Below are 12,786 nucleotides of genomic sequence, written 5' to 3' on the forward strand. Positions count from 1 at the left end.
GAATTTGTTTTTAAGTTGGTGACAGAGAAAGTGATGGGAAGGACCTGAGACCCTGAATACTCCCATCTTGTCCTTCCACAGGTCGCCCGCTCCTAGAGTCACCAAGAAGACAGGGGCGTGCTTTGCACGCCCCTTGCCACACTTCAGCGTTGGCCCTACAGCCCAGGGCAGTGCCCCAGGGCTGAGCGACACCGAGCCATGCACTGACTGCCTCCCACGGTCCCAGGCCAGAGGAAAGCCTCCGTTGCTTCTTCTCTCCTAACCCCCATGTGACTGCTTGACTTCCTTTTGGCCCTCACCAAATGGTGGAGAAACGCCTTCCACAAGGAAATTACTCTACTGGCAAGGAATGCTTCTTCCATAGACCTGAAGAAAATCCCACTAGTAGAAACGTTCTGCCTCCTCAACCCCCAGCCCCCTCTTCTGCGTGCGAGTTTGGAACAAAGGTCCAAGCACGGGCAACTCAGTCAAACCCTACCTCTCATTCTCCCTTTTGAAGGCCAGCTGCCCGCAGGAAGCATACGTCCTCTTCTGCTCCTTTATTCTGCAGGTTCTCCAGGGGCAGACCCCAGGGGTGGTCTGGTGTCACCTGTGATCATCGGTCTACCTCTGAGGTTCAATGTAAGGACAGCGGTTCAGCTCAGCCGTTCTCTTTCACGCTCTGCCCCAGGGCTTCTCAAACTCTGCAGACGTGGATGCCTAAGAACACTTTCCAAGCTCTCAAGGTTGCATGGCACGTGTGTATACACAACCTACAAGTGCAAGGCAGTCAACACTCGCTGACCAACAAGGGAAGAGGATTTGGTGGGGAAACACTTCCTTCTCGCTGGAGGCCAGTTCTAAGGGGTGTACTATGTGGATCTGCACAAGTTCTCAATAAGATCAAGACTCATCTGCTCCCAGTCGTGCACTTCTCCAGAATGCGCTGTTGTCTTGACTTTCCTTCTTTTGTGGCTTCAGTCTCCACGCTTCACTGCCATTCCCTGGAATCAGCTCCTAGGAATAAACTTTCTGCCCGCAGACCCACAGGCCAGGCTCTTCTGTTAGGGAGAAATCTAGGCGAAGAGAAGCTAGAAAGCAGGGATACCTTTATGCCTTTCCTTCCCTGCAACATCTCTGGTAACAAGGGATCTTGAGAAACAATTTAGTAGCATTTGAGGATCAAAATAATACTGAGCATGAGAATTTGGGTGAGGATTCTTTTCCAGTCTTGGTTGCTTTACCCACAAGCAAAGGCAGTTTTACTATCAGCCAAGCCAGACTTAGGAGAGGATACCCAAGTCTAAGGCTGCCTTGGTTTAACACTGACGTATGCAAGTACTGATTTCCCTAAACTGGTGCAGCCTGGATAGAGTTTTGATGAATAGCTTTTGGATAGCAGAGGCCAAAGAAATCTTTTCTTTTCTTCTTCTTTTTATAACTGCACCTGCAGCATATTGAAGTTCCTGGGCTAGGGGTCAAACTGGAGTGGTAGCTACAGGCCTATGCCATAGCCACGGCAACACCAGATCTGAGCCACATCTACAACCTATACCACAGTTTACGGCAATGCCAGACCTTTAACCCACTGAGTGAGGCCAGGGATCAAATCCACATTCTCATGGATACTATGTTGGGTTCTCACTGGCTGAGCCACAAAGGGAACTACAGAAATATTTTCTATTTAACTACATTATTGCATAAATTAGGAAAGCCAGGGCTTTAAACAGCAACTAAATTTCTGTAGATTATAGGAGTTCAATTCTGCAAGCTTCCAGCTTCAAGATATTTGTGTCTTACCTGCATAGGGAGAAAAGCTATTGCTGCCCTAGATTCTGTGCTATTTTCCTGTGCTTTCAACCGCAATTAGAAGCCAGGAAGTAAAGAACAGAGCACAGAGACAGATTCATCCTGAAGCTAATTAAATTTTTCCTGCAAGGCCCCTCCATTGCATGGGCCCTTTCCAATATGCTCATATGATTATGTTTTCATGGAATCTGAGAATTAAGACATTTTTCACTGCAAGTGCTTAGAGATTGCTTCTTTTGAAAAATGGCTGCAGGCTGTTTTGTTGTCTTGCTTAGGGGAAGTGATTCGGAGACACACTGGAATTGGATTTAGTGAGATATAGGTACCTGGTTCACAGTCACTTTCTGAGAAGTTATTGCTTGTCACCCCTGAGTAGAAATAGCTTCTGGGAGTTCTTCTGTGCTCACTGCCCTAACGTGCTGAGAAATCATACACAAAGGTACAGATCCAAAGTTCATATCATGATAGAACAGAAATGTGGGTGGAGGAAGAAAATCAAGGTTTGACATGTGAACAATTCTTCCACCTATCAACACAGAAAATTACATAAAGATTGTTCCCTAATTAAGTTAAAAATAAATAAAGATTATTCCTTAATCTCTGGTCAAAACAGAAATTCCCATCAGACATATATTTCATAATATATATTTCATATTATTGTTTTCCTTTTATGGATGGCATTCAGGTAGAAAATAATATAACAGGATTCCTCTCTGTAGGAGTAGAATGAACACTAAATCTGGGTGTGAAATCAAACACTTGATGGGTCCTATTCACGATAAAAAAAAGTCAGTCAACCTGAGAAGAGGCTGAATTATCTTCCTATATTTGCTATTGAAAATCCCATCAAACTATCATTACTGTAACAAAAGGTGATAAAAAATCATGCAGCTAAAATTGTAGACGGAAATTATTACCAAGATGTTTTCAAAAATGAATACAGTATATTATTTTTCTAGATTTGGTGACAATTGACAGATTTTTAAAGTTTATAATTTACTGTGAGTCTTTTCTCATTCAAAATGACTATGCATTTTTCTTATCTAATTTTATATTCAAAATTTTGTGTTCTTTTTCTTAAGGGGGGGCTTAAAAATTATATAAAGCTTGGCATCTGTAAAACCTGATTTTTTTCCCCAGGTCAATGGACTAATTCCTTGCCTCAAGCCATTTGTTTACTGATTCTTGAATGTTTCTCTAATTATGTGCACTGGATTGGTTTTGTACTTGAAGATATGTCTTCCGACTATGCCTTTAGATTTTGGAGATACAAAGAGTTAATTCACACACAGAGGGGTAGTTGATATCCATCCTAAATTCTGGGCTTCTCTTTGAAAGAGATGTATCTTCTTCTTAAAGCAGAGAAACAACTCAACAAAATGAGTAAAGTAATTAAGAGTCTTATGCCTGGAATGTGGTGGTTCTAGAAATTAGTTTGTTCAAGAAATCAAGGAGAAAAGAGAAAAAAATTTTGAAAAAATGTTCTTATTATCAGAATAGGAGAAGCAAGATGAGAACAAAGAATTAAATTAGAGTGAGAATTCCTCTTTCCTTAGGAGGAAGTTGAAATTTGAGAGGCAGACTAGAGAGACACAAATGGAAAAATGAGATCATGAAGTCTCGGACAGAAAGAGAAAAAAGCAGAGAAGAGATAGACCTGGTTCTAACCTTTCAGAAAATGTGGCTTAGAAATGGGTCTTATGTTCGACTTACTGTTTGATTTAAAAACAAAAACAAAAAACCAACTGCTGGGTTCTGATGGAATCTAGCAGGGAAAGAGACAAGGTCTCAGAAAGCTTCCTGGAATAAACCTCCCCAGAAGGAAAAGAGATCAAGGAACATTCGGTACAGAAAAAAAGGCTGTAAAAATCACAATTAACATCTATAGTACGAATTATCTGGAAATTACCCCCTAAAGATAGTGACAGTTGTTCAAAGTGGTTAAAATAAATTGGACTGGTCTGTAAAGGGAAAACCAGAGGACCATCATAAAATATTCAAAGGATTACAGAGGATCAAAGAGAAATGAAACTCTTACTGTGTAGGGGGAAGAAACAGCTATTGCTTGTGTCCTGGGGGAAGCAAATTAAGAAATTTATGTAATTGAGATTCCAAGAGAAGGCGCAATAAAGTTATTCAAGGGAAGTGGAGCCAGAGAATAATAGATCAAGGTCTGGTTTTGGACAGATGCTGGTCTGGTGGGAGAATTCCTCCTGGGTGAGAATATCCAATTCATAGACATGGAGGTGGCCAAGATTTATTTAAAAAACTGTTGCTTTGGCAGGACTAGCGCTCACTCATTTCCTATTTCCTATTATGAAAGATCCTCAGTGAACCCAATTTATGAAAGATTGTTAGACAAATAAATGTCTCTCCAGAAAGCAAAGTAATAGTGAAACAAACCAAGAACTTGAGATTTTGTAAAAGTTGCTAATTTTATCCTGATGAAGAGAAGAAAAGGATCTGTTTAAGAAGCAGACACAACTTTCTGTTGAGAGTGGACTGAGGCAGAGGAAGAATAACTAGAGCATTGCTATATATGTCCAGTTCACTAAAAATTTTAGAAATATCCAGGTCTTAGGAGCACAGAGCAGGGATACTAGTTTACCTTTGACCCGAGAGGTATGGACTAAAGACTCGAGAGAAGCTGCCCTAATAGAATAGGGTGAGGGTGCCTTTTCGGCTGAAACAGATGTGGAGATGAAGGAGGAACCTTCCCAGGTGGCAGGTTTCTTCGACTTAAGCAATTCCACAGCAGGGGGAAGCTGTCAGAAGCTTCTGTCGCAGGACTGAAAATACTGGATAGATGGTAGAGCCTTTGTCAGTAGATACAACGTACAGTATATTCAAGGAGGCCTTGGAGCATCAGAAACAGTGGGATCGATGAGCAAATGGAAAGTAAGAAGTATCAAAGAGGCAGAAAAGACCTCAGTTTAAGACCTGAGAACTGCGGCTACCGCTACAAGAAATTTCTAAACTTTCCAAAGACAGTGCTGTCAAAGAGGTCACTCTCTAAGAGAGAAAATCATACGTGTAGGTGAGCTTCCTGCCAGCTGTGGTATAATCATACCGCCAAAATTAATCCCTAGAGGAGAAATTTCTTGCAACTAAATTTAAGGACCCTGGCATAGACCCTAGACAGCTGGCCATGGATTGTTTCCTCCCCCGGTTGAAATACCCAGAATATTCTGTCTCTCATTTTCTGCACGAGTGCTTGAGTTTCTGCTCGGATCTTTGATAACACTAAAGCCTGATCTGCATCAAGCCTAGAGATTGTCTTATTTTCTAAATTTTGGGGGTCTAGAACTGTTAGACTACACTGTGTCCTATTGACTCTGAGGTCCTGGGCTTTATCTGAATTTTAATTGAAAGGAACAAATATATTTGATTTTAAGTTTTAATTCCCTTAGATTTTTAACTTGTAGGTCTTGTACTTTCATTTCTTCAGAAATGGACCCCTCACCGATAAGATAACGTGATGTCTAAATTTGCCTTTAGACATAACTTTCAGTATGATTTGATTTTTGAAACTTATTTTTTTCCCCAGGAAGTTCATAATAGTAGTTTATATTGAAATTCTGATCATCTCTGTGTCGTTACCAATTTTATTTTATGCTATCTGTTTACCTCATTGTAGAAATCTTGAAGAGTTGATTGGAAAGCATAGTTTGACATTATTTGGGACAATTGAGGCGAGAATGACCCTGGAGTTACCAAATTAATGCATTAAGAAATACTATGTGCTAATTTATCATCACCTTCACACTAGTTGCCACTGTCTCTAAGAACTCTAGCTTTGACTTGGCTTTATTGTTAGTGTGTAGTGTGTTGCAACTCTGTTTTTTTGTTTTTTTTTTTTTGCTTTTTAGTGCTGCCCTTGTGGCATATGAAAGTTCCCAGGTTAGGGGTCGAACCTGAGCTACAGCTGCTGGCCTACACCACAGCCACAGCAGCACCAGATTGGAGCTGCATCTGTGACCTACACTGCAGGTGACAACAATGCCAGATCTTTAACCCACTGAGAGAGACCAGGGATTGAATCGGCATCCTCCTGGATAACAGTCAGGTTCATTACCATTGAGCCATAAAAGGAACTCCCGTGTGTTGCAACTCATATGAGTAGAAAGCTTATAGCATTTTGATGCATTGAAATTCAAGAATTTATACCAAAATAATTTAAGTGAACATCTAAATTTAAGGGACCCCAATGTTTGGATAAACCTCTTCATTATTATTTCAGATCATATAGCATCCTCTGTATCTACAGGGTAATGAAGAAGAAATCGTATTCATATTAAACCATAGCCTGAAACTATACTAAGCAGAACAACCTGGAAGGATTGATGATACGTAAGAAGCAGTTCAAACTTAAGTGAATAATGTGTGTGTGTGTGTGTATACACACATTTAAAAATGTTAATTTTGACTTCTGTTAGTGACATAAATGTTGATACAACTGGTGCCTAAGTTTGCATTATTCTAGTTAAAAATGTTCTGCAATATATTTCTTAAGAATCACACTTATGTTTGGTTAAGGCTCATGATTCAAATACAGAAAATTTGCAGTTATCACTAAGAATAACATTAAAAAGAATGTCATTTTCACACAATAAAGCATTTGCAAAACTGAACAAATTGAACAAATTAAGAAAACAATTTTTACTCAAGTGTCAATAAAACAAATAAAAAATATTAAAGTGTCACTGTGAGAAAAAGAATGTTTACATATGTGTGACTGTGTCACTTTGCTGTACAGTAGCAACTGACAGAGCCCTGTGAACCAACTATAATGAAAAAAATAAAAATCACTGAATATAAATAAATAAATAAAAGCATCATAAGAATTTTTACGCCACCTATGGCCTTTGGGCTGTGATAATTTTTCTCTGCTCTGACCTTGACTGTCTCTCTGTGTCACAGTCTCTACTTCACACATTTATTTAGAGCTTCACAAAGGCAGATGACAGATGGAACTCTAGCAGACTCTGGGGGGAATCGGATGGGCCTGGAAACTAGAAAAGCACAGTAGAGGGATGCATGGTCATTAAAACAAATGAAGATTATGAAGAGGGACAAAAAGAAGAGGGATAAAGACAGAACCAACATTTAAGGGACAAACATAGGAAAGAAGGTCTGTAGCGACACTGAGAAGGAAGATCAGAGAGGTGGGAATAACGCTGGGGAGAGTCGGAGCCTAGAAGCCAAGGAAGAAAGGATTTCAGTAAGGGGGGAGGTCGAGAATGTCCAGCTAGGATGAAGTATGTCTAGTGGATTAGTCTTTTCCTAGTCCACTTTACAACACTCGCCACCAGGCCTGTCCTCTGCAGGCAGGAGACAAGAGGAGTCACCTTTGCTAAATGGGAACCAATTGAAAAGGGAAACTTGGAAAATACTGAAACTGGAGGTTCCCCAAGGGCATAACTCAACCAGATCATCCCCTCAGATGTTCAGCATGGATTAGACCCACTTGGGAGCTCAGGACTTCCAATTCACTTTTGTTCGCCTGTTTGTTTTAAAATCAACTTTATCATTATACAACTGCCATAAATAAATGCAGGCATTGAGGTGGACAGTTCAGTGACTTCTGACAAATGGATACTACACACCATCAGTGTATGGAATATTTTCATTACCCCCGAGTTTCCTCACTTTTTACAATCAACACTTCTCCCGGACAACATCTGATGTACTTTCTGTCACTAGAGATCTCTTTTGTCTGTTCTAGAATTTTGAATAAATAAGCCATACAGTATGCAAAAAAAAAAAAAAGAATGTTTATATCACCTAATAGATAGTTAAACACAATCAAGCATTTCCAGATATAAACTATTTAATAGAACTTCAAAAAAATTTAAAAAAAATTAAAAAATAAAATAAACTATTGAACGGAACTTCAAGGAAAGAACATCAAATGAGCATCAGATTGCACTTGAGACTTATGGTCCCTCTGGGTACAGAACATTTATCTACAGAGATGAAATAACACTTTTTAGAAAACACATACTGAAGCAATGAAATGTCAAAATTTTAAATTATGAATGGAGCAATTGTTTCACCTAAAAATGTCTTAGTAATTTACTTAAAATCTGAAGTTTATCATTTAAAATATGGGTTAGCACTTCTGGTGAACATGCAAAGCTCGAACGAACAAAAGCTAAAATTACCTACTTTTATTATCTGAGAAAAATAGTATTCTTGAAAAAATCATATGAAAATCTCATTTGAATTTTGTTCAGATGAGGCTAGAGGAACGTTAGGGGGAAAGCGAGAGTTCCAGGCAAAATTTTGGAAAAATTTGCAGATGTTTTAATTTAGCACTGTGTTAGTCACTGTACACAATTGTCACTGGCCGATGTAAATCACGTTAAGTATTTTCTTGACAAACTTCTATTTACTCCCATTTTCCAAATAAACTTTGTAGAGAATTAGATACCTTCTCATAAGACCTTGGAGTAAAATAATGAAAACCGGGAGAATATTTTTACTTCAGTAGACAGTGTATGATGCCAAGACTGCAAAAACCTCACATTAAATAGAAATCGTGAAATGGAATATATCAGTAGTTGTACAATGAAATGTTTATAGAGATTTGGCTTTAATGACTGAGAGTCTAACGAGATTCGATGCAGTCTTCAGCTTAACAATAAAAATGTATATCTTGGTTACAAAAGCTGATGGTAATAAATAAATGCTAAAAATGTTTGAACATATGAAATTAAATGAAAATATGAAAGTTAAGCAAAAGAAATTATAGAAATGTAAAAAGTCATATTATTTTAAGTAAAGCAAAAGAAGATATAATTTCACTAAGACTTGGAGTGTGTCCATTAATTATGGGAAAATGCAATTGCTGTTTTGATAGATGAAGGAAAAAACCTCCCAATTTGTTGAATCCTGAACATTGCCCAAATAAACTTTGCAAATTTTGTGCACAGAAGAGGAAAAAAAATCAATGCAATTATGCATATTAATTATTTCAAGGAATTATTTTGTGAATCAGTCATAGAGCTATTGAATATAAAACAATTTCACACAGAATATAGATAACAATGAGAATTGATTTTAAAACTGATTTAATGTTAATTTACATTATTACTTAGATTGTTTTAAATTTTTCACAGTTAAAAAGGCTAATCTGGGGAGTTCCTTTCGTGGCTCAGTGATAAGCAACCCTACTAGTATCCATGAGGATGCAGATTCAATCCCTGTCCTCTCTCAGAGTGTTAAGGATCCAGTGTTGCTGGCTAGAGACAGAAGCTGAGCTGCAGCTGCCAGCCTATGCCACAGCCACAGCAATGTGGGAGCCAAGCCATGTCTGTGACCGACACCAACAGCTCTTGGCAACGTTGGATCCTTACCCCACTGAGCAAGGCCAGGGATCTAACCCACATCCTCATGGATACCGGTTGGGTTCATGACCTGCTGAGCCACAGTGAAAACTCCCAGAATGCCATTATTTAGCACCTTACAATATTTTATGTATTTAGAAACTATAAGGAACTTGTCGGGAGCCATAAGGCTGCTCCAGTAAAGAAAGCAAAGCCACAGTCGGCACCTGCATGAGGCTTGTCTGGTTAGCAGAGCTACAGACAGGCTGAAGAAAGAAGAAGGATTGCGGATGCGTGAGGCTTGTCTGGTTAGCAGAGCTACAGACAGGCTGAAGAAAGAAGAAGGATTGCAGAGCAATCCCTTGAAAGACATCGGCTCCAGGAAAATAAAAATGATATCCCCTAAAAAATATGTTAATCTATTTTTCTGTGTTTATCCTTCTTTTTCTATCTCCTATTCACAGCTTTCTTACTGCTAAAGATTTGCCCTGGGTACGTAAAACACTTGAACCAAAACAGAGTGAAGTTATTTAAACAATGTAATGGAAAAAGCTTTGGAGTAACAATTTATGGCACCTATTTTGTAAGAGTATACAGGGGAAACTGATGATTTCAGTCCCTTTACTTAAAAAGAAGTTTGGGGCTGGGAAAAAATGTTGTTTGGCCTATAAATTGCTATTTTCTATAATAGATATATTTTTTCTCAAATAACAGTGTCACCTGTAACTTTCATCCCTTGTGAGGGCATTTGTTAATTTTTGGGTATAATACTCCTTTCTACTGAAATTGGTGGTTTGGAACTTAGGTAAATCAGCACAATAGGTTAAATGCTTAGCTTGCTGGCGCCAAATAAATCATAGTTTTAAGAATGCCATGAGCCCAAGGCTTTCATGCATTTTGTTAACTACATACACCTTTAGTTAAAGAATGTTAGGTATCATAGTTTATTACTTATTAAAGCTTTGTTCTTAATATGGAATAGAATAGCTACTGTTGTTGACCTTTTAAGAAAAATACGGTGTGAAACTTTGTAATCTTGAAGGAAAATCTAAAGTTGAAAGGAACATGTTTTAACTAACCTTTTATTTTGTATCTCAGGTGGAGGGAACAAAAGGGCTTTAAATAAAATGTTAATGTCAAATCTTACACGAAACCTGATTGTGATAAGGTATAAAAACTGATGCTTTTCATTTAATAAATTGGGTCATCTGCAGCATGCAGCTGAGGAGTTGGCTCCAATTCTTTCCGCGCCGTTTGTAGCCCATCCTCTCCTTCAGCACTCCCTGGCTGCTGGGGCTGGACCTCGGCAGGAACTCTATTTTATTTTACTTTATTTCTTGTGTCTTTTGTCTTTTGCCTTTTTTTTAGGGCTGTACCCTCAGCATACGGAGGCTCCCAGGCTAGGGGTCGAACTGGAGCTGTAGCTGCCAGCCTATACCACAGTCACAGCAACAAGGGATCTGCTGAGTCTGTGACCCACGCCACAGCTCAAGGCAAGGCTGGATCTGTAACCCACTGAGCAAGGCCAGGGATCAAACCCACCTCCTCATGGATGCTAGTCAGGTTTCTTAACCACTGAGCCCCAGCAGGAACTCCAGGAACTGTATTTTAAATCTTGATTTGTATTACTATAGAGCAGATTAAATATTTTCAATACGCCGCTGAATAAAGAGGATATTTTTTTTCTCTGCCAATTCCTCATCTAAGAGGTTCATAAGTTGAAGAGAGAAAGGCACTGCTCACATCTTTGCACATTCCAGCCTCCAGGAAGCAGAAAGGGCAAGAGGGCACCTGCCAGCGGCTAGGGCCTCCAAGGCCCAGGCAGCTCATCTCAGGACTTCCTAGGATGGAATAAGCTACCATCCACTCCTCTTGTGTCAGAAACATGGGAAAGAAGCAGAGAGAATTGAAGCACGAGCTCCAAAGCGGGAGCAAAAGCAGGGGGCCTGGTCTTACTGCAGCAGGTGGACTTCATCATACAGTCTGTCAATAACAAAAGAGAGACTCCCACCAAACAATGTCAAGAGACCCTAAGCTCAGCTCCATGATCTGATAGAATGTTCTTGAACTTGGCTACATGGGTGCGCTACTGTTGTTGTAACAAATTGCCGGAAACTTAGGTTTAAAATATCGCCAATTTATTAGCTCATAGTTCTATAGTTCCAAAGTCATGGTGGACTCACCTGAGGTCATGGCTCAGGGACCCATACATCAAACCAAAGTGAGGGCCTGGGGATGCTCTGACCTGGAGGCTCTGGAGCGGATTATACCTCCAGTCTCATTCAAATGGCTGGCAGAATTCAGTTCCTTGCGATTACAGGACCGAGGTCCCCTGGTTGGTAGCTACGGATCACTCTCAGCCCTTCCCACTCGGCTCAGCTCGCTCTCAGCTCTGAGAAACCACCCTTTGGTCCTCCTACAGGATCTTCATCTCTAAAGAAGGAAGCGGTACATCAAATTCATCCCGCGCTTCGAGCCACTTTGACTTCTTCTACTACCAACAGGAAAAATGTCCCGGCTTTAAAATAGCTCATTGATTAGGTTAGTCCTAACCAGATAATCTCCCCATGGTCAACGGATTAGTAACTTTAAATACATCTATACTCCCTTTGGCCATGTAATCGAACACACTTATAGCCATGGTGTCTGATCACATTCATAGTTCTAGAAATTAGGGTGGCACAGCAGAAGGCACCATTCTAGAATTCCGCCTATTCCACGGGCCAGCCCTCGGCAACACCACTTTCCCTCTGAAAGTGCAAAAGGCGGGTGCGGTAGGATCCAGGGTTTCACGTGCAGGAGGAGCAGTATAAGGAATGGCCACCTGTGCCCAACAGCAGAGTGGGGCTTGGGGAGAGGCATCATTTTTTCTTTTTTTGCATTTTGTTTACAGTTTTATTGAAATACCATTGATTTATAATGTTGTGATGATTTCTGCCGCACAGCGAAGTGAATATACATATTAACATATCCATTCTATTTTCAGATTTTTCCCCCCAGATTGTCACAGAATATTGAGTAGAGTTCCTGGTGCTATTACATAGCAGGTGGTCAGATCCAGGTCAGTACTGACTTTTAAGTCTAGTTCTCAGGTTTTCCCAAGATGGTATGAAATACTAAATATCCTTTCATAAATTTATTTTCTGACCAAATTACCCAGTGTTTGTACTGCTTTCAATTAAAAAAATCTAAACTTGAAGTTCCTGCCTTAATGTAGTGCAATAATGATCTGGCTTGTCTCTGTGGAGCTGCCAAGTTCCATCCGGGGCCTGGCGCGTTAAGGATCCGGCATTGCTGCAACTGTGACATAGACCACAGCTCCAGCTCGGATTTTATCCCTGGCCCAGGAACTGCCATTTGCCATGGGTGCAGCTGAAAAAAAAAAAAAAAAAAATCCTACTAACCTAATTTATTGATCACATTTTCCTCTTTTCAGCTCCCAGAGCTTTGTTCATGTATTTTTTTCTTGCCTAGAATGTACTCTTTATAACATCTACCTATTGGAAATGCCACTTCCTCTCAAAGCCTTTTCTCATTCACTCAAAAAGTATGCTTATCCTTTTCCCCCAGTCCCGGCTACTTTAAAAAAAAATTTGTGGAAGTTCCCATGTGGAACAGCAGGTTGAGGGTTGGGCATTGCTGCAGTGGTGGTGCAGGCCACAACTGTGGT

Source organism: Phacochoerus africanus, chromosome 7, assembly GCF_016906955.1.
Source record: "Phacochoerus africanus isolate WHEZ1 chromosome 7, ROS_Pafr_v1, whole genome shotgun sequence".
Classification (NCBI taxonomy): domain Eukaryota; kingdom Metazoa; phylum Chordata; class Mammalia; order Artiodactyla; family Suidae; genus Phacochoerus; species Phacochoerus africanus.